The sequence below is a fragment of the Gossypium hirsutum genome, chromosome A13 (assembly GCF_007990345.1).
Source record: "Gossypium hirsutum isolate 1008001.06 chromosome A13, Gossypium_hirsutum_v2.1, whole genome shotgun sequence".
Lineage (NCBI taxonomy): Eukaryota > Viridiplantae > Streptophyta > Magnoliopsida > Malvales > Malvaceae > Gossypium > Gossypium hirsutum.
This window is the reverse complement of record NC_053436.1, coordinates 80,340,133-80,362,802: the sequence shown is the minus strand read 5'-3', so window position 1 is coordinate 80,362,802 and position 22,670 is coordinate 80,340,133. Positions and strand designations below refer to the sequence as shown.

Below are 22,670 nucleotides of genomic sequence, written 5' to 3'. Positions count from 1 at the left end.
TTAATAATAAAATATGCAATTAACAAGTCAACATTAACGCCACATATAACATCAAATTGCACAACTTAATATACTTAATACATTAGCATAAATAACATCACATTGAACAATGAATTTAACAAATTCAAATAGATCAATTTTAAGCTCACTAATGGTTAATTTAGCATGTGAACAGCATATAAATGTTTTGCATTTACAGCATGGTTTAATCAACTTCAAGCAGGAAATTAAATACTGCAAATTTCCAGCATTCAAAATCATATATGGAAAACATTAATATGACATTTTAGAGCATCTTAAAGACACATTTGGAAATTTTGAAGAACCATTTGAACAACCACATTCGAATATCTTAAATACAACTAAATTTTGTCTTGTTTTGGACAACCTTATAGGTCAGCAAGGCATGTATTAAACCACACCTAACATGTTTATTTCATCATGCTTTGAACAACAATAAACAACCATTAAGCATTATATTAAATCAACTCTTTAACACATTCGAGCAACATAAAATACATCATTCAAATATCATAAATCACAACTTTCAGACACCATAAATTGCAGCATTTAACACATAAAATGGTTTTCTCCTTATTAAACACTTATATGACCCTCAAAGCCTAAGTATGCACCTATAAGCCAAAGTCAGGCCAGTAAGGAAATCACTTATACGACCCTCAAAGCCACATATGTCAAAGCACATTAACTGATCTCTTTGAATTATGATAAGGAAGGATAAATTTTTAATAATGCCACCATAAAGCAAGAATCAGAGTTTGTTTCAACGAAAGAAAAATAAAACATTGTTGCTAATAACCGAATAGAACAAAAAAAAATGGACAATAAAACTGCACAGGCTCAGGAGCAATAGGGAATTAAAGGAACTAACCTCTATATCTAAGAATATCCTTTTGCTGAAAAGAATCTCAATTGTCTGCAATAAATGCATCACCAAATACATATATATGAGAAAATGAAAATAATATTCCATAGTTAACTCATATCAAGAACAGAAACATACTGCACTACTATTGTTTAACGTTATATAGAAATTATTCTTTAGTTCTAATATCTAAAATTACAAGCACAAAAGGCAATATCAGGGTCTGATGAACAGTTAGATTTGAGAAATATTCATTGGTAATATCACTTAAATCTGTAATCAAACCAAATATATTTCTAAACCAACTAAAAAGGACTATAGAAGGACCAATACAGAATGAGAAAAACCACACCAAATATTTTGAGAAACTTGAATGAACAAATAACATTAAAAAATTTCTAATTAAGTAATGCTATGGCTAAAGACTTGATAAACTATGAAGTCGAAATAGATTCTAATTAAGTAATGCTAGTAAAATGGGAAAGCTCTCTTAAAGTAATCATCTAATAACTCCAATCATGCCCAAAACCTCAATTTTTGCATTAAGTGTATCATCAAAATAGTTTCATGCTATAGATTATGGAAAAAACACTCTTGGCAATCATCATAGAAGGACAAGTTTTATCATCTCAAGAAAGTTGCATGAATGTGCTAATGGTATTAGGTCCCAAATATTTTAATAGTGAATTGATGGACCATAGATGAATTTATTTAGGTAAGTTGTAGAGTTGGTTCATCATCAAAAGTTGTAACACCCCTAACCCGGCCCAGACGTTAAGGCCGAATACGACGCGCCACTTTGAAGCGTTCAAAACATTTTATATTGTTGATCCAGAAAAACTTACTTAGTGTTTTAAAAGATAATTTCATTATAGGTTAAAGTGAATGGAAGCTGGGCACCAGGTAGGTATCCATAACAGAGGAGGTATGCCATGAAGGCTACTTAAGTACCAAGCTCTCCAATTGGATCCAATCCTAGACATGCCCACATCCATTGCCACACTTGGTTATAACAAGTTGAAATTTCTTTGAGTGATTATCTTTGGGAAATCGAATATTCGTGACGTCGTGTTATTTTAAAAAAAAAGTATCGTTTTGAAATCACGCCCTAAGTCTAGCCCATTTGAATTAGTATCCATCAATTTAAAGTTGTTTTTAATAATATAATCCCAAAAAAATCAAAGAAGAAAATAAAGTTAAAATGGCCTTATTACAACCCAAAAATTAAATAGAAATTAAAAATAACTTAAGAAAACCAGTCTCTTTTTCAAACCCAAAAGTGTTCACCATGGCCACTTTGAATCCCCTCCGACTCCAATTCACCCACATCAAGGCTCACCTGCAAGGTTAAAGAAGGGGTGAGTTTGGGGAACTCAGTGTGTAAGGAAAACCCATTCAAAGCCCAAGTCAGCTCAAGCCCATTTAGGTAACAGTGGTACTGGGCCAGAGCCCTTTCAGATTACAATAAACTGGGCCTTAGCCCCTTATTTAGATAACAGTATGGCCCATAGGCCCATTTCAAAATACATGCAACATCAGTAAACATATGCAAGCCCATTTGGGGAGACTACTAAACCCACCAACCTCTACACTCCACCCGTACCAGTCATACGCTCCATGTGGGGAATAGCTCAACCCACCCAGCCCAACACTCCACAGTTGCAGCATTGCTGCTCAGTTAACACTAAATTGAGGCAAAGCCTCCAGTACGTGGACAAACCACTTTCAGTACTTCCTGTCAATATCCCAATCCCATGCATCAGATAATAACAACATGGCATGCAGTAAATAACAACAGTCAAACATGCATTTAGGTCAATTTAACCCTAGGGGTATTTCGGTAATTTATCTACTAGGGGTAAAACTATAAATTTTTTACTTTTAAAGGCATTTCAGTAATTTATCTATTTTAGGGTTTTTCATGCATATTCCTACCTTTCACATACTACAGAATCACGTAACGAAGGTTCTTACCGAATTGGGCCCGTTGGCCCATCATTCTAATTTTGGCCCATTAAGCCCAAAAATATCGAGGGCACAAAAATCATGCACTTTGCAGTCTAAATTTTGTAGCTTACCAAAAACATTAATCGATTTACCTCACGAGCATTCGCACACTCGCAAATCTACAAAATACCAGTTTTTGGCATTTCGGCTTTTCAACTTTTACCCATCCAAACTAAGAAAGAGGGTGTTAGTTACACACCTGTTTGCGACGATATGCTGACGAGATCCACACACGAACCGCCTACAATTGGATTACTAACACGTTAATTTAACTATTCAAATACAAACTACGTATTAACCCTTTACAATATTCGGCCAACCACACCTACAGATCATAGTAAGCTTATAAGAAAACAATAAGCAACTCATTAACAAATTTTTGTCAATGTTTACCACATAATCATAATTTCACTGCAAGCTGTCTTCCAGAGCAACAGTCACTAAATCATTTATAACTGGAGCTACGAAACTCCAAATCAAGTTCCGTTAATTTTCCTTGAAAATAGACTCATATATCTTCTATCCATAAAATTTTCAGAATTTTTGGTTTAGCCAATCAATACCAGATATTTCTCAAAGTTTCCCATGTTTTACTGTTTGACTAATCTGACCACTCTTCATTACGAATCAAATTTCTTATTGTACAGAATTCAAAATATGTTCTTGTTTATTCCATTTGAAATTAATTACATAATTTATGCAGCTTCTAACTCATCTCCCACAATTTATGGTGATTTTCCAAAGTCACGTTACTGCTGCTGTCCCAAGCAGATTTATTACCAAATCACTCTTTCACACCTAACTTGCATGCTTGTTATTTAAACATGTATATCACCAATCGATCATCACATATCTATGATTTTACTTAAGTATAATCTCCATTTCATCATTTTAAAGCACAACATGTTAGCCGATTTTTCCCTTTAGCATCTAAGGCACATGCATGCTCATTTGTTTGGCTCAACTTCACCTATCTTCCATTTTTCATCAAAAGAACATGAAACAACAACCATTTCCTTCATTTTAATTCATGACTAAATGCTCACAACACAACTAAAAACCAAAATATGCTTCAAGAGTTAAGGTAAAATCAAGAAGAACTCATGAACATCAAGATAGAAGCAAACTACCATGAACTTACCTTCAATTTTCTTCCCCAAGTGACCGAACATTCAAGAGCTTTCTCCTCTCCTTTCTCTTCTCTAACTTTACGCTATGATGAACAAAGATGGACAAAACTTTGTTCTTTTCACCCCCTTTTTTTTAATAAAATTTCATATTTCATCCATTTAATTCTTTAATACAAAAGACATGAAATGCCCATCATGGAATATTTACCTAAACCATTATCATGGAACATTTACCTAAACCATTATCATGGAACATTTACCTAACACATTATCATGGAATATTTACCTAATCCATTATCATGGAACATTTACCTAACCCATTATCAATTTGTACCATGAATTATGGATATCAAGTGCTCATATTGTCTACAACAACATGATGGCTGGCCACTTCATGTAAAATGGGAGGTTTGTCATGCAAATCCTCCTATTTTGCACTCCTATTTATTTGGCCACTTCAATTTACCCTATAGCATTTTCAAACATTTTCATATAGGTTCTATTTCATAATTTCACCCCCTTTTTCTTATGGAACAAAAATTAACTAAAATTGCCGGGTTCTATCTTAAGCTTGGGCCTTCTAGAGGCCCACTAACATAATTAAACCTATGCCAACATTCACAGAATTCCCGAAAATTGAGGCGTTACAACTCTACCCTCCTTAAAAAAATTTCGTCCTCGAAATTTACCTAATCCAACTAGTTGAGGGTATTGTTGACGCATAGTCTCTTCTGATTCCCAAGTAGCTTATTCCCTTCCATGATTATGCCAAAGTACTTTCACTAACGGGACAGGTTTCCTTCTGAGAACCTTAACATCTCGAGCCAATATTTGCACAGGCTCCTCCTCAAAGGTCAAATCAGTCTGAACTTCAATTTCTGCAACTGGCAGGACATGAGCAGGGTCAGAACGATAACGCCTTAATATGGAGACATGAAAAACATCGTGAATCCTGTCTAACTCTTGAGGCAATTCCAACTGATAAGCCACTGGGCCTACTCGCTTCAAAACCCGATAAGGCCCAATGAACTGCGGACTCAACTTGCCCTTCTTACCGAACCTTAATATCTTCTTCCAAGGAGAAACCTTTAAGAAGACCATATCACCTACTGAGTACTCAATCTCCTTACGCTTCAAATCTGCATACAACTTTTTCCTATCAGATGCTTCTTTTAACCGGTCCCTAATTATTCTGACCTTATCCTCAGTATCAGCTACCAACTCTGGTCCAAGAATTTGTCCCTCTCCTAGTTCAGTCCAACAACTAGGTGTACGACACCTTCGTCCATACAGTGCTTCATACGGTGCCATTCGAATACTCGCTTGGTAACTGTTATTGTACGCAAATTCTGCCAACGACAAGTAATTCTCCCAACTACCTCGAAAGTCAATCACGGATCCCCTCAACATGTCCTCTAGAATCTGAATAACCCTCTCTGACTGACCATCAGTTTGGGGATGGAAAGTCGTACTAAAGTTCAATCGCGTCCCCAATGCCTCATGCAACTTTTGCCAAAACCGAGATGTGAATCTAGGATCCCGATCAGAAATAATCGAAACTGGGATTCCATGAAGTCGTACAATCTCTGCCACATACAGCTTGGCTAACTTTTGAAGCGAAAAGTCAGTACGTACAGGTATGAAATGGGCTGATTTGGTCAACCTATCCACAATCACCCACACCGAGTCTTTCTTTGATGGTGTCAAAGGCAACCCACTCACAAAGTCCATGGTTACTCTCTCCCACTTCCAAAATGGTATCTTCACCGGCTGTAACAGTCCAGAAGGTAATTGATGTTCAGCTTTCACTTGTTGGCATGTCAGACATTTTCCTACAAACTCCGTTACTTCTCGCTTAAGTCCAGGCCACCAGTACAATTCTCGCAAGTCGTGATACAACTTATTCCCTCCAGGATGCATGCCACATAGTCCTCCATGAGCTTCCTTCAATATTGTCTGCCTCAAATCAGAGTCCTTCGGAACATAAATTCTTCCTCGGAAACATAAAACTCCTTCGCCATTTAACCCAAACTCAAAAGTTTCCCCTTCCTTAACTTGTTGGAAACGAGCGACCAAAGACTCATCGTTCAACTACTTTTCCTTAATCTGATCCACCCAGGTTGGCCTCACTTGCAATTCAGCCAACAGACTTCTATCATCATACAGGCTCAGACGAGAAAACATTGCTCTCAGATCAGATACAGTTCTACGACTTAGAGCATCGGCTACCACATTAGCCTTGCCTGGTGATACTCAATCGAATAGTCATAATCCTTAAGCAATTCAATCCATATCATTTGCCTAAGGTTCAGCTCCTTCTGAGTCAACAAATATTAAGACCCTTGTGGTCTGTGTATATAATACACCTCTCCCCGTACAAGTAATGTCTCCAAATCTTAAGTGCAAATATCACTGCCGCCAACTCCAAATCATGAGTAAGATAGTTTCCTTCGTGAGGTTTAAGCTGTCGTGATGCATATGCAACCACCTTACCCTCCTGCATTAACACGCAGCCCAAGCCTACATGTGATGCGTCACTGTACACAGTAAAATCCTTCCCAGACTCCGACTGAATTAACACAGGTGCTTTAGTCAGAACTTTCTTCAACTTCTCAAAAGCTTCTTGCTGCTTCTCAGTCCATACAAACGGTACTCATTTCCTTATGAGTTTTGTCAAAGGTGCTGTCATCACAGAAAAACTTTCCACAAACCTTCTGTAGTATCCTGCCAGTCCTAGGAAACTCCGTATTTCTGACACTGACCTAGGGGGCTTCCACTCCAAAATCGCTTCAAATTTTCGAGGGTCCACCTTAATCCCCTCAGTAGAGATCGCATGTCCTAAGAAGGTTACCTCCCTCAACCAAAGTTTAGACTTGCTGAACTTCACAAAGAGTTCCTTCTCCCTTAACACTTGCAGCACTATATGGAGATGCTCATCATGTTTCGCTTCAGTTTCAGAATATACCAGGATATCGTTAATAAAGACGACTACGAACTGATCAAAAAATGGTTGGAACACACTATTCATCAGATCCATAAATGCTGCAGGAGCATTCGTCAGTCCAAATGGCATAACCAGAAACTTGTAATGACCATACTGAGTCCTGAATGTCGTCTTATGGATCTGCCTCCTTGACTCTTAACTGATGATATCCAGATCGAAGGTCGATCTTAGAAAATACAGAAGCCCCTCTAAGTTGGCCAAATAGATCGTCAATCCTTGGCAATGGATACTTATTCTTAATCATCAGTTTGTTCAACTGGCGATAATCAATGCACATTCGCATCGTACCATCCTTCTTTTTCACGAATAGCACTAGTGCTCCCCATGGAGACACGCTTGGCCTAATGAAGCCCCTATCCAAAAACTCTTGAATTTGAGTCTTTAACTCCACTAACTCCTTCGGTGCCATCCTATACGATGCGATAGACACAGGCGCCGTTCCAGGCTACAAATCTATTCCAAACTCAACTTCTCGGTTCGAAGGCAATCCTGGAAGCTCCTCCGAAAAAAACATCTTGGAACTCCTTTATGGTCCTCACCTTATCCACTGTCAGTCCCTCCTCTTTTGACTAACTTACAAATGCCAAATAGACCTCACAACATTTTCGAATCCACTTTTTGGCCCTTAATGCCGACACCACATTGGACAAATAATCCCTTCGCTCACCTATCACCATAACCTCCTCATCCTTTGTGGTCCTTAACACCAGTTGTTTAGCAGCACAATCCAAGGTCACCTTATGCTTAATAAGCCAGTCCATTCCCAAAATGAGATCAAACTCTCCGAACGGTAACTCCATTAGATCTCTAAAGAAAATCCTACCTTGAGTTTCTAAGGGTACATCCCTATACAGTTTGTCTACCCTAACCGAGTGACTCAAAGGACTTAGTACAGATACCACACTCACAATCTCCTCAGAGCAGTCCAAGTTGTCCATAATTCGTTCTGTGGCCTCCAACCAATATCCGCCACATTCGGGGCTATACCAGGTACGCCCCTAAAGATCTTCATTCCGTTAGCCCGAAGTCGTTCAGAAATAAATCCCCGAACTCCATTGCCCGCACTTGCCCTGGCAACCCTTTCTAGAACACGAAGCATTGCCTGTGACAAGGCATCATCCTTGGCACCGCGATCATGAGACTCTACCTATGTTGCCGGTGGTACCGGTGCATCCACCACCGACATATGTCTCGAAGACGAAGATCTCGCTCGAGCACTTACTCGGCTCCATCCAAGGCCTCTTGTACTCATATTGTATTATCTTGATTACGAATTTTTATGCATTAATTCAATATTCCAATGTTTATTACAGATGCTTTATGAATCAGACAATAGTTCAGAGTTTGTTTTCGTAGAATCGAAGTCTAGCTACAGTTTCAGTCTCTTATCAGATTTTCCTATGGTTTCAGTATCATCCTATCTAGAGTATCCTAATAGGGTTTCAGTACAGACAGATAAGTCAGAAAAATATTCAGAAGAGTTCAAAGTAATACTTACAGACTTGAGTCGGAGATTCGAAATACCACCTTCTAAAGATCTAAATTTTAAAAATCGAGTTTTTCGCATTCTTTATAAAATTTTCGCTTTCAAAAATCTTTGTTTTTGTAAACCCATTCCACAGCCATGTTGTTGCAACCTAGGCTCTGATACCACTAAATGTACTAAATGTAGCATCCCCAACCCGGCCAAAACGTTAAGCCGAATTCGACGTGCCACTTTGAAGCGTTCAAAACATTTTATATTGTTGATCCAGAAAAACTTATTTAGTGTTTTAAAAGAATTTCATTATAGGTTAAAGTGAATGGAAGCTGGGCACCAAGTAGGTATCCATAATAGAGGAGGTGAGCCATGAAGGCTGCTTAAGTACCAAGCTCTCCGATTGGATCCAATCTTAGACATGCATACATCCATTGCCACACTTGGTTATAACAAGTTGAAATTTCTTTGAGTGATTATCTTTAAGAAATCGAATATTCGTGACGTCGTGTTATTTTAAAAAAAAAGTATCGTTTTGAAATCACACCCTAAGTCTAGCCCATTTGAATTAGTATCCATCAATTTAAAGTTATTTTTAATAATATAATCCCAGAAAAATCAAAGAAGAAAATAAAGTTAAAATGGCCTCATTACAACCCAAAAATTAAATAGTAATTAAAAATAACTTAAGAAAACCAATCTCTTTTTCAAACCCAAAAGTGTTCACCATGGCCACTCTGAATCTCCTCCGGCTCCAATTCACCCACATCAAGGCTCACCTGCAAGGTTAAAGAATGGGTGAGTTTGGAGAAACTCAGTGTAAGGAAAACCCATTCAAAGCCCAAGTCAGCTCAAGCCCATTGGGCCTAAGCCCATTTAGGTAACAGTAGTACTGAGTTAAAGCCCTTTTCAGATTACAATAAACTGAGCCTTAGCCCCTTATTCAGATAACAGTATGGCTCATAGGCCCATTTCAAAATACATGCAACATCAGTAAACATATGCAAGCCCATTTGGGGAGACTACTAAACCCACCAACCACTACACTCCACCCGTACCAGTCATACGCTCCATGTGGGGAATAGCTCAACCCACCCAGCCCAACACTCCACAGTTGCAGCATTGCTGCTCAGTTAACAGTAAATTGAGGCAAAGCCTCCAGTACGTGGGCAAACCACTTTCAGTACTTCCTGTCAATATCCCAATCCCATGCATCAGATAATAACAACATGGCATGCAATAAATAACAACAGTCAAACATGCATTGAGGTCAATTTAACCCTAGGGGTATTTCGGTAATTTATCTACTAGGGGTAAAACTGTAAATTTTCCACTTTTAAAGGCATTTCAGTAATTTATCTATTTTAGGGTTTTTCATGCATATTCCTACCTTTCACATACTACAGAATCACGTAACGAGGGTTCTTACCAAATTGGGCCCGTTGGCCCATCATTCTAATTTTGGCCTATTAAGCCTAAAAATATCGAGGGCACAGAAATCATGCACTTTGCAGTCTAAATTTTGTAGCTTACCAAAAACATTAATCGATTTACCTCACGAGCATTCGCACACTCGCAAATCTACAAAATACCAGTTTTCGACATTTCAACTTTTTAACTTTTGCCGATCCAGACTAAGAAAGAGGGTGTTAGTTACACACCTATTTGCGACGATATGCTGACGAGATCCACACACGAACCGCCTACAATTGGATTACTAACACGTTAATCTAACTATTCAAATACAAACTACGTATTAACCCCTTACAATATTCGGCCAACCACACCTACAGGTCATAGTAAGCTTATAAGAAAACAATAAGCAACTCATTAACAAATTTTTGTCAATGTTTACCAAATAATCATAATTTCACTGCAAGATGTCTTCCTGAGCAACAGTCACTAAATCATTTATAACTGGAGTTACGAAACTCCAAATCAAGTTCCGTTAATTTTCCTTGAAAATAGACTCATATATCTTCTATCAATAAAATTTTCAGAATTTTTAGTTTAGCCAATCAATACTAGATATTTTTCAAAGTTTCCCATGTTTCACTGTTTGACTAATCTGACCACTCTTAATTACGAATCAAATTTCTCATTGTACAGAATTCAAAATATGTTCTCGTTTATTTTATTTGAAACTAGACTCATTAAGATTTAATTACATAATTTATACAGCTTTTAACTCATCTCCCACAATTTATGGTGATTTTCCAAAGTGACGTTACTGCTGCTGTCCCAAGCAGATTTATTACCAAATCACTCTTTCACACCTAACTTGCATGCTTGTTATTTAAACATGTATATCACCAATCAATCATCACATATCTATGATTTTACTTAAGTATAATCTCCATTTCATCATTTTAAAGCACAATATGTTGGCCGATTTTTCCCTTTAGCATCTAAGGCATATGCATGCTCATTTGTTTGGCTCAACTTCACCTATCTTCCATTTTTCATCAAAAGAAAATGAAACAACAATCATTTCCTTCATTTTAATTCATGACTAAATGCTCACAACACAACTAAAAACCAAAATATGCTTCAAGAGTTAAGGTAAAATCAAGAAGAACTCATGAACATCAAGATAGAAGCAAACTACCATGAACTTACCTTCAATTTTCTTCCCCAAGTGACCGAACATTCAAGAGCTTTCTCCTCTCCTTTCTCTTCTCTAACTTTACGCTATGATGAACAAAGATGGACAAAACTTTGTTCTTTTCACCCCTTTTTTTAATAAAATTTCATATTTCATCCATTTAATTCTTTAATACAAAAGACATGAAATGCCCATCATGGAACATTTACCTAAACCATTATCATGGAACATTTACCTAACACATTATCATGAAATATTTACCTAATCCATTATCATGGAACATTTACCTAACCCATTATCAATTTGTACCATGAATTATGGATATCAAGTGCTCATATTGTCTACAACAACATGATGGCTGACCACTTCATGTAAAATGGGAGGTTTGTCATGCAAATCCTCCTATTTTGCACTCCTATTTATTTGGCCACTTCAATTTACCCTATAGCATTTTCAAACATTTTCATATAGGTTCTATTTCATAATTTCACCCCATTTTTCTTATGGAACAAAAATTAACTAAAATTGCCGGATTCTATCTTAAGTTTGGGCCTTCTAGAAGCCCACTAACATAATTAAACCTATGCCAACATTTACAAAATTCCCGAAAATTGGGGCGTTACAAAAGTAGTATTTGGTATTCAAGGTCATCAATATTGCAATGTTGCTCAAACATGATAACCTATAAAATTCAAGTAATATTTTATTAATATAACTAAATTATAATATTAAAATTAAAATACTAAATAACATTTTAATTTGAAAGCAGAACTAAATCTATTAAAATTCTGAAAAATAAGAATTATAATATATATAACAAATTTTTTTATAAAGTTAAAAGAAAGCATGGAATTTAGTTTTGAATTTGATTCAAAAATATAATTCTGAGAAGGTAAGATATGATATGAAACAATTAAAAATTTGAGAGGAAATTTTAGTTACTGAAAGAAAAACCTTGCGTGACGCAGTAAAGCAAATATCAGTTAATGAAAAATGGAAAAGAATGATATACAAAAAAACCACTATTAGCATTTCCCATGGAACAATCAAAATAAAGTAACATAAAATTTTACCTCTTAAATTTTCGATAAATTGAACGACTTCACACAATTCATTGATGATCTTAAACTGAGTAACCCAGCCTTCATGCAACGGCTTGACCACTTCAAGTATTTCCTTGAGAGTTGACTCCACTTGATTTTGTGAATTCATCTTTTTTTTACTATATAACAATATCACTTAACAATAAAAATTTTCTCCCTTTAAACTCAAAGTTCATAATTGGAACATAAAAATTTAATAAATAAAAAAACACAAAAGCCCTCATAAAAAACATTGATTAATGACAATAAAAAAGTATGAGAACTGGTCACATAGAGATCATATGGATCAATAATCATAAGTATTAACAAAAAAACAAAATAAAAAAGCAAACCTTTATTGACTTAATTATCAAATTGTACAAATATATATATATATATGCAGGCATTGACAAATTCACAAGTTATAATAGAAATAAATGAACCTAAATTTACAGAACATTAGAAGAGAAACTTTGGGTTAAATTAAACCCAACAAATCAAAATAAATTCTTTTTTAATAATAAAGCTAAAGTCTACACTCAGGCACTTAAACAAACACTTAGAATAAATAAAATAATCGCAGAGAAAAATAAAGAACAAAAACAAAGAATTTACCTTGAAAAAATCAATAAAAAATCAACTCCCAACTCCCATTAATCCTCATCTTTTAGGGTTCTTTTTCTTTTTTTGGATTGAATTTCTTCTCTCAGATTTTGAAGATCCTGCACCATCAAAAGAAAGAAACACACATATATACCTATAAAAGACAAAACCCAGAAATATTTCCCATTGCTCTTTCATAGAAAATAACAAAACAAATTACTATTATTTGACTATGGACATTAATTGTTTTGTATAGGAAAAAGGTGGGTTTTTTTTTCTTTGATTTTATTTCCTTAAGGAAGGGGTAATCTTTTTCTTTACCTTTATGGAATTAAAGAATGATTCGGAATTTAGAAGGAAAGAGAGAAAATTAAAATAGAAAAAAGGGGGAAACTAAGACAGATAAATAGACAGCCAAGAGTCAATATTAGTGCTTTGCTGAGTGGTAAAGCTTGTAAAGAAAAAACGGATAATGATTTGATGACGATGATGAGGTAAATCCTAGTACGTACCTTGGGTCCTCTTTCAGTATACTTGACAGCATATCTCGACGGAGATACAGAAGCGGGCTACTGACAGAGATGCAGAGGGCTGCCGATTTGGGGAAATTGGGGGAAAAAATAAAGGGAATCGGGGTAGGGGGGAAATGGTTTGGGAAAAATAAAATGGGGAAAAAAGAGAAGAAATTTCAGGTGAAATTTTAGGATTTCATTGGGGAGGGAGGAGGGAACCGATTTTGGAGAAAAAAAAGAACAGATTTCATGTCAAATTTTGGGATTTCGGGGGGAAGGGGAGGCACCGATTGTGTGAAAAAGTGTTAAAGCGTTTTTTATAAAAAGGCCACTATTTCTTATCTTTTATTTGCTTTGCACAAAATGGTGCCATTTTACTCCGCTAAAAATCCATTATTTTATTTTAATATATATAAAATTTATCATTATTTCTTAAATAATTTAAATTATATTGATAATTTTAATATATTAAAAGGAATATTATCTTCTTTACAATTGTATAAGAAATTAATTAATATATAAATTAAAAAAATCAGTCATATACCCAAAATTATTCTAATTAATAATATTTTATCTTTTTCATTTTTGACATGTATTTTTCTATGTTTTTACTTTCAAAATTTTTTCAAATGTTGCTTCAATTTTTCAATAGTAAACCCTAAACCTTAAATCTCAAACCATTAACTTACACTCTAAATCCTAAATATATATATTAAAAGGGATAAAAGTAACTATATATGAATTTCGGTTTAATATATAAATTGTAGACGTGAAATTCTAATTGTGGTTTAAATGTGTAGTTGAAACTTTAATTTTGATTTAACTATACATATTTTAAAAAAATAAATACATAAAAAAATTTTATATTGAATAAATATAAATATTTATGTATGCAATATATAAATATAAAATGATGTTATATCAACAATTGTGTTAATAATTCAGAAGAACTGGATCAAATTAAAGTTCATGTATACAATTGCACACTAAACCCTAAACCCTAAACCATAAATCTTAAAATCGTAACTCATAAACCTTAAACCCTTAACCATATACCCTAAATCGTAAACCCTAAACTATAATGATAATTAATTCAATATTTTAAAATTAATACTATAAACCCTAAACTATAATGATAATTAATTCAATATTTTAAAATTAATACTATCTCTTTTACAATTATATTAAAAAATACAAATTAATCTAATCCCTAAACCCCTAAACCTTAAATCTTAAAACATAAACTATTAACCTTGAACCCCTAACCCTTAACCCATAAACCTTAAACCTCAACCCCTAAACCATAAACCATAATTCATAAACTCATAATCTATAAACCTTAAAATAGGAACTCATAACCGTTAAACCCTTAACCATATACCCTAAACTATAAACCCTAAACTATAATGATAATTAATTCAATATTTTAAAATTAATATTATCTCTTTTACAATTATATAAGAAAATATTTAACATACAAATTAAAAAACAATCAGTCATATACCAAAAATCTTTAAAATTATTTTAAATAATAGTATTTTAATATTTTTTATTTTTAACACATATTTTTCTATGTGTCATTTTTTTTTCTTGAAGAATTTAAATATTCAATTAAAAATAAATTGTATTTTAATATAAATCAACCAGTTAAATTATAAATAGACAGATGAAATATTTTTTTCGGCGTTTTTTAAAAAGTGCCGCTAATACTCGAAATAAAGCGGCGTTTTTAAAAAAGTGCCGTTAAAGCCACTAAAAGCAATAGAGCATTAGCGGCGTTTTTTAAAAAGCGCTCCTAAAGGTGTACATATAGCGGCATTTTATAAAAAAGCGCTGCTAAAGCCACTAGAAGCTCAATACAAAAGCAAAATTTTTTGTGGCGTTTTTTGAAAAGTGCCACTAAAGATAGAACATTAGCGGCGTTTTTTAAAAAGCGCCACTAATACTCGATCTATAGCGGCGTTTTTTCAAAAGACGCCGCTAACGCTGCTGAAGCTCAATATAAAACGCTAATTTTTTGTGGCGTTTTTTTAAAGCGCCGTTGAAGGTGACCTATAGCAGCGTTTTTCAAAAAGCGCCGCTAATGCTAATATATAAAACGCTGCTAAAAACGCCGCTAAAAACCTGTTTTGGTATAGTGAGGGGTTAATTCTTTCAAGAATCTAGATGCTGATTAGATCCCGATCAACCAAAATTATTGCTCTTGTGTTGAGATTTTGTCTTCTGTTTCTGTCAAGAGACGTGTATGGCTCACGGAAGGAGCCAACTCCCTTAGTGATAATATGAGAGACGACTTGCATAGCTCAAAGTAGCGGTATCAATATAATGTGTAGAATCAATATGGTATGTAGGTTACTTAGGTGTGAAGACTCAAACCACCAACTTGTAAGGGATATAACCAATATACATATGATGCTATTTGAGCTAGACATTTGGAAGAATTCTCCAAAATGATTTGAGACCTCAGAAGAGAAAACAACTCTAAAGACTTGAAGATGAGAGTTTGAGTATCAAAATGTTTTCGATGGTGATATAATGTCAACTTTTGAGGTCTCTAAATATTAATTACCATAACAACATTCCTTTCTAAATGCTATTTAGCATGATTCAACGTAGTAATAATTCTTAAAGGAAAAGAGAGGAAGAGAAGTAGTTGATTAGAGTAGCAGAATTTTTGCTGCTTGAGGTCCATATTCGGAGAGCAGACCATAGGCAAGCCTTGTAGCTGCTTTTTGTTTCTTTATTTGTAGTTTATGAAGAGGGTTGATCAGAATCTTGTGAAGATTTAATGCAGTTTGACACAAGTAAATGAGGAGTCTAATATCTGCTTCAGCCCCTATAAACCCAACTATTTGCACCTCCCTCAGCCTTATCATCTTGCCTCCTTTTCTCTTCTTAACCATCATCTCCACTTCCTCAATCACATCCCTATTAACTGATTAATGTACCCACATCAACCTATTAAAGAACCAAAAAGTAAACAGAGACTGGTCAACGCTTACTTGCAGATGTTTGAAAACGAAGACTGGTTAAGAAGTTCATTAGGGTAAACTACACCAACCAGTAACATTCAATGTCACAAAGTTTAGACTACCGGTGACAAGCTGCCATAAGTCTCGCCACTGCCGTGAAACGACACTGGTTCTTGCCGCTTCTTTTAGGGATAGCCAAGATAAAATACGCACAAACTATTCTTCAGGAAATTCACTTATCCCGTCCATCAAATTCTCACAATGCTTCTGCAAAAAGATTGCTTGATTCTTCAATACACAAGGCAGCATAAAGATACTTAGCATAAGGGTACAATTCTCAAACACTTACTTAATTTGCATACAATTTGACAAAGCAGGCACATATATACGAAGAAGATATAACAGCTAAAAGAGTTCATGTTTATTGAACTTACTGCAACCACATTAAACAAGGGAAATTAAGAAACAATTTTTATGACATTTCACACTTGATAGACATCAATTACATGATAAAAACACCAAAAAGATATTTGGTCGTCACAGAATTGTATATATGTTTTTCGAATATCAATTCACCATCCTTGTCATGTGTTCATTGGTTTTACAGCTACATCTTAATATTCGCGGTTTTCAAAGAAATGTTTGAAGTCTTGAGAGAAAAGTTACTTTGTGGGTTTAGGGTTTGATTTTTTTTATTATTAAAGGTATTTTTGGTTGTGCTTGGTTTAGTTGAGGTATAATATTAACCTAATTTATATTTACTGCTCAAAATATAATTTTAAAATTTTTCCTAAATTTAATCTTATTTTAAGTTTGTTTATATTTTTATTATTTTTGAAAAATATTTATATTATTTTTAATTAAATATTTAATAATTCTATATTTGTTATTTGTTAAAATTATATATATATACTAGAAATCTTATTACATGAGTATATGCATATGTGTGGAAATTAAAAGTTTAAAACATAGACGTGTTTAAAAATAATATACAATAAATAATAAAATATAAAGTTTGAAATTAATAATAATAATAATAACACATATGCAATATGTACGAAATTAAAAATAAAAATAATTTACATGTCAGTAAAAGAAAATTGAGATATGTAAATCCATCATATTGAGAATATTAAGTGTACTTCAATTGTTTATCATGATATTGTCATTTTTATATAGCACGTAAAAAAAAATTAAGTTAGTGAAAAGAAAATTAAATATTAAAATTTTATTTTTTAAAAATTAAATATTAAATTGACTTGTGACGTCAACGTAATCATTAACATTTTTTTTTCAATCAAAATGAAAAAGTATTAAAGTTTCAAATTGAAGACTAACCAAAAGGTTAGTACAACATGAACAAGAAGCAAACCCAAAGTAACACCCGATTAAAAGAAAAATACAAGTTTGAACTAGAAAAACACACCTAAAAGAGAAAATAAAATACTAGTAAGCTGTTAAGAAGGCACCATCTTTAAGCCACCAAGCACCAACTAAAGCTGCCTCACAAAGCCAAGAAACATGCCAAAAAATCGATGGAAAGGAACACAACAACATTGTGGAACACAGCGAAAAAGCACCCCAAGATTTTTTTGGCAATATGCATAAATTTGTTGAGAGAAAAATTTTTATGTTAAAAGTTAATTTTTTTTTAAATTTTGCTTAAGAAATGTTATTTGTATAGTGGTAAAGAATTTGTTTATAATTTTAGTAAATATGAGTTTAATGCCTAGACAAGTTAATTTTTAGTTCTTTTAATTAACAACTATATAAAAGTATCAAAAGATAAAAGGACCATCAAAATAATAATAGTAGTTATTAATAAAAGGATATATTAATCATTTTCTAACCGATTTGGCACTTGATTAACTCGTAATACAGTCAATGGTTTTATTAATAGTATAGATGCAACATAACATTTTCTTATTATTTCTACATTATAATATAATATATTATTATAGATTTAATTTTTGTGTTATATAAATTACATACTATATAGAATAATATAATATAGGGTAAACTGCCTGGGTGGTCACCAACTTTTGGATAGGTTTTATTTTGATCACCCAACTTCAAAAACTTTTAATTTCTTTATCAACGTTTTCAAAATTTAAAATTTTAGTCACCCATGTTTAATAACTAAACGGAAATATTGACTTGGCTTTTTTAATTAGGGTAAACTACACCAATTGTCCCTAAATTTTTATTAAGATTACATTTTGGTCACCCAACTTTTGAAATTTACATAATTGTCACAGACGTTATTGAATTGTTACACTTTGGTCCCTATATTCAAAACAAGCCAAATATGGTGCATAAACCTCAATGCTTTTCATGCAATTGTGAAAAGATATATACAAGTGTTTCAGCCTCAGTGATTAGGCACCAACATTTAGATTCGTAAATTGCATTGAGTGAGACACATGCATTGTTTCAAGCAAGGGACAGTTTGAAAGTAAAGACTCTAGAACCTGACCACTTACTTACACATGTTCGAAACACAGACTGGTTAAGAAGTTAATTTAGGATGAAGCACAAAATTTTGGTCCAAACCAGTAACACTCAATGTCCTTTGGATGCATGTTGTGAAATCTAATTCTAGCATTTTAACCTTTTTCTTTAGTGCAATCTCAATTCATCTATCAATATTAAGCCTATGTTGTATGGTTAAATCAAAACAAACTCTCAACTCATCTATGTTTGGAGCTTTATGTGAGTTTAGAACTCAATTGATCCATTCTACATACTCATCTCTTTCTTTTTACAGCTTCTTGGAACTCAACTTTGATGTCTTTGCAGCTTCAAAGTTTAAACTAATTGCCATAAATCTTGCCAGTTCCATGAAATGACACTAGTTCTTGTTGCTTCTTTTAGGGATAGTGTTGAATATTGGCCAGCCATGCAACAACAACAATTTTTTTATGCACAACCATGCAGCTGAAGCATGGTTACATGCAAGTATGACAAAATTGCATGACAAACTAGTCTAGTTCAGTTGTAACTTGTTTTAATGATGTATAAAGGCTAGTTAGTTGATATGTTTATATTTAGGTATCGATTTGGCTGATAAGTCAGTTAAGCGTAAATAAATGTTTTGTAAGTTTCCATGCCGTTAGTGGGAGTTGTTATGTATTTGGTAAAGTTTGTAACTTAAGGTAACAATTCCTTTTAAAATGGATGATGAAAAAGATTTCCTGCTTCTTCTTATTTTTTTAGTTTCTCATTTTTTCTTTGTTCTTTATCTTTTGTTGCTGATAACCCTAAAAAATGGTATTGAAAGCCTATCATCTTTGAGGGCCTTTATTCTTTGTTGTTTACTAAGAAAGAAAGAAAGAGAAGATACTTTGTTGTTACTGTAAAACATGAGTTTTTCATCATTACCACCACCATCTGTTTTTGTTGGTGAAAACTATTATATATGGGTAGTGAAAATGAAGATATTTTTACAAGCTCATAATTTGTAGGATGTGGTTGAGACAGACAAAGAACCACCTTCATTGAGAGTTAATCCTACAATAGCTCAAATTGGACAACATAGTGATGACTGTGGTAAAAAAAATACAAGGCAATGTCTTGCCTGCAACAGGGAGTCTCTGATGTGACTTTCACCAAAATTATGGCTTGGGACACTCCAAAATAGGCTTGGGAGAAGCTAAAGGAGGAGTTTTAGAGATCTGATAACACAAGAAAACAATAGTTGATCAATTTAAGGAGAGACTTTGAGAATTTAAAGATGAAAGAGTTTGATCAATCAAACAATACTCTGATAGGATAATGGCCACAGTCAATAATATCAGATTGCTTGGAAAAGAATTCAATAAAAGAAAGATTGTTGAGAAAGTAGCAACTCTTCTAGAGAAATATAAGTCAAAGATCTCTTCATTGGAGGACTCGAGGGATTTGTCAACTATTTCATTGTTAGAGTTTATAAATGCCTTTTATGCACAAGAGCAAAGAAGAACTAACAGATTGGATGAGCATCCTGAATGAGCTTTTCAGACCAAAAGGAAGGATGGCTCGAGCTCAAGCTATAAGGGAAAGAAACCATGGTCAAAAAAGAAGGAGAAGCCAAAAATAGATGCTGGAAAAAAGTTCCCGCTATATGCTCACTGTAAACAGTCCACACACTTGGAAAGATATTACTGGTTTAGACTTAATATCTAGTGTAGAAGTTGTAAACAACTAGGCCATAAGGAGAAAGTTTGCAAGAACAAAGGAAGGCCACCACAACAACAACAGAATCAAGGTCAAGGTCAAGGTCAAGCTGTTGATGACAATCAAGTTCAAGAAGAGCACATCTTTTACTGCATCTTGTTTTGCAACTTCTAGCAGGGTAAAAAAAGGATTGGTTAGACAATAGTTGTACACATCATATGGCATTAGATGAAAGAATGTTCAGGGAGATTGATACTAGCTTTGTTTCAAAAGTCAAGATTGGGAATGTGAAATTCATTGAAGCCAGCGGAAAAGGAGATGTTATAATTAACACTCTCTTAGGTACTAAATTGATTTCATATACCCTCTTTGTACTTGAAATTGACCAAAATTTACTTAGTGTTGGATAGCTGCTAGAGAAAGATTATTCTCTTATTTTAAAAAATAAAGCATGTATGACTATGGACTCATTTGGTCAAGAGTTAGTAACAATGTCCATGGTTGATAGATGTTTTGTCCTAGATCTGAATCAGTTAAATTTGAAGGCTTATGCTAGCTTAGTTGATGAATCATGTTTATGGCACAAAAGACTAAAACATGTTAATTACAGATATCTCAGTTTGTTGGACAAGTTAGATCTAGTTGAAAACATGTCTAAAGTTAATGATAAAGGTGCAATTTGTGAGGTTTTCCAACTTAGGAAGCATATTAGATTTCCATTTTCAGTTAACAAAGAATGGAGAGCTCATGAGAAGCTTCAATTGGTCCATACTGATGTTTGTGGACCTATAAAGACTTCCTGTCTAAGTGGTAGTAGGTATTTTGTTCTATTAATTGATGACTGTAAAAGGTTCTGTTGGGTGCATTTTTTGAAGCAAATTAAAGTCAAAAGTAGTTGATTTCTTCTGGAAGTTTAAAGCTATGGTTGAAAATTAAGCTAGCTATAAGCTCAAGATACTGAGGTCAGACAATGGCACTGAATACTCATTAGAAAAGTTTTAAAGATTGTATGAAGAGGCAGACATCTTGCATCAATTGACCAACGTCTATACACCCCAGTAGAATGGTGTTTGTGACAAGAAGAATAGAAAAGTGATGGATATGGCTAGATGCTTGTTATTTAAGAGAAAATTGCCAAACAATTTTTGGGTTGATGTAGTGAATACCTCAGTGTATCTGCTTAATAGATTGCAAACTAATGTAGTATCCTGACTTGGACACAAACCATCTGTTTCAAACTTGAAATTGTTTGGTTACCTTTACTATGCACTTGTACTAGCTAATAAGAGAAACAAGTTAGAGAGAAAGTCAATGCCTAAAATTTTTGTTGGCTATATCAGCATAAAGCAAGGGTACAAGGTTTTGATCCTTCCACCAAGAAGATTATTATGAGTAGGGGTGTGAAGTTCAATGAGAACAGTGGATGGAAATGGGATGGTACTGATGCCAATTTTCTTGAACAAGATCAATAAGAAGGAAACCTACAGCCAGCTGAAGATGAAGTTCAAAGTGATGAAGGGTTTGATGACACACCTATTAAAGGTACAATGCCTATAATTTGTATTTATCAAAAATGTGATTTGGCCATTTTAGAGCCTTCAAGTTTTGATGAAGTTGCCAAATATGTTTATTGGAAAGAAGCTATGAAAGCTTAAATGAATATGATCCATAAAATGATACATGGGAACTGGTTGATAGACCAGTCCATAAAAGGGTCATTGGTGTAAAATGGGTATCTAGGACCAAATACAATGCTGATAGGTCTCTGAATAAGCATAAAGCAAGATTAGCTATGAAGGGCTTTAACTAACAACATGGAGTTGATTTTCAAAAACCTTTGCACCAGTTGCAAGGTTAGATACCATAAGGCTCTTATTTGCTTTAGCAGCTCAAAGGCTGTGGAAAATACATCAATTAGATGTAAAATCTACTTTTTTGAATAGTTTTCTCAATGAGGAGATTTTTGTTGAACAGCTAGAAGGGTTTAAAGTGGCTAGAGAGGAAATCAAAGTTTACAAACTTAAGAAGGCCTTGTATGGCCTAAAATAGGCTCTAAGATCCCGGTATGACAGAATTGATGTTTATCTGTCTAAGCTTGGGTTTGAAAAGAGTATTAATGAGTCAACCTTTTATGTAAAGAAGTCTAAAAATGAAAATTTTTTAATTGTGTCACTATATGTAGATGATTTGCTTGTGTCTGGCAGTAGAAAATAGTTTATTAATGAGTTCAAGAAGTA

General features: G+C 34.0%; 1 long non-coding RNA gene across 3 annotated transcripts; it reads right to left on the bottom strand.

The window, feature by feature from the left end:
* Window positions 1-8,983: 8,983 nt before the first annotated feature.
* LOC107893741 (uncharacterized) lies at window positions 8,984-13,687 on the bottom strand. 3 transcript variants are annotated; one of them, XR_005908039.1, is made up of 5 exons: window positions 13,307-13,687; window positions 12,807-12,913; window positions 12,183-12,331; window positions 10,166-10,207; window positions 8,984-9,283 (listed from the first exon to the last, which is right to left on the bottom strand). It is a non-coding gene; the product is annotated as an uncharacterized lncRNA (long non-coding RNA). The 3 variants fall into 3 exon arrangements; XR_005908038.1 differs by having other exon boundaries at window positions 10,166-11,791; window positions 13,307-13,672; XR_001682945.2 differs by lacking the exon at window positions 10,166-10,207 and having other exon boundaries at window positions 8,991-9,283; window positions 13,307-13,686.
* Window positions 13,688-22,670: the final 8,983 nt, after the last annotated feature.